Here is a 969-nt window from a genome sequence, read left to right as displayed (position 1 = left end):
ATATGTTACTGATTATCAGTAATATATCAGTAACATAGTGACAAGAAAGTATTCTTAGTGGTCATAATTAATATTAATCATCTTCATATTCTATTGAGGATTTTCAGATAATAAAAAGTTCACTTTATTTTTTTAAAAGAAAAAAAATAATTTATTTATGTTAGTTCCAAACACAAAAATCTAGAGATGAAGAATTTAATAATTTTTTAATATAAAATCATAGCAGCAACAATCACCCTATATGATAGGAAGTATTTTTTTTTTTTTTTTTTTTTTTACACTGTTGGACCCCTCAAGGAAAGAGAGGCCACTGTTAAGGCCAACCTGACATCCTGAGGAGAACTTTTCTCTCTCTCCACATTACGAAAGTCACACGAGTCAGGACAAGTGTAACCATACAGAGCAGGGAGAGTGATAGGAAGTATTTTACAGAGAAGGGAAACTAAGGCCCAGAGTAATTAAGAGCTAACCTGAGGTCACATTGTCAGGATTAGAACCCAGGCAAGTCTGACATAATACTGACCTTGCAATTTACCAAGTGGGTACTTCTGTCCCCGTGTCTTATAGTAGAGTAACTTCAGCCCTCCCTGAGCTTATGTGCCCAGCACTCCTCTAGGAGTTTGTGTTGGAGGATGAATGACACTGTGAATAGCATCTCCATGTTGAGAGGTCTCCCTGTTTCTAAGACTGGGTTTGTCTGCTCAAGCAATGACTCTTCCTTTCCTCTGGGTTCCTTGATAGGCCGACTCAATGCTAATTTTTTTTTTGGGGGGGGACAGAGTTTCACTATGTCACCCTCAGTAGAGTGCAGTGGCATCACAGCTCACAGCAACCTCAAACTCTTGGGCTTAAGCGATTCTCTTGCCCCAGCCTCCAGAGTAGCTGGGACTATAGGCACCTGCCATAATGCCCGGCTATATTTTGGTTGAAGTTGTCATTGTTTAGCAGGCCCAGGCTGGGCTTGAACCT

The 969-nt window shown here is 39.9% G+C and overlaps 1 non-coding gene across 1 annotated transcript; it reads right to left on the bottom strand.

Moving 5' to 3' along the window:
* Nucleotides 1-278: 278 nt before the first annotated feature.
* On the bottom strand, nucleotides 279-413 carry LOC128572193 (small nucleolar RNA SNORA64/SNORA10 family). Its single transcript, XR_008376101.1, has one exon. It is a non-coding gene; the product is annotated as a small nucleolar RNA SNORA64/SNORA10 family (small nucleolar RNA).
* Between the last annotated feature and the right edge of the window lie 556 nt (nucleotides 414-969).

Source organism: Nycticebus coucang, chromosome 19 (assembly GCF_027406575.1).
Source record: "Nycticebus coucang isolate mNycCou1 chromosome 19, mNycCou1.pri, whole genome shotgun sequence".
In the NCBI taxonomy this organism is placed as follows: domain Eukaryota; kingdom Metazoa; phylum Chordata; class Mammalia; order Primates; family Lorisidae; genus Nycticebus; species Nycticebus coucang.
The sequence above is the reverse complement of the archived record's forward strand: the minus strand, read 5'-3'. Positions and strand labels throughout refer to the sequence as shown.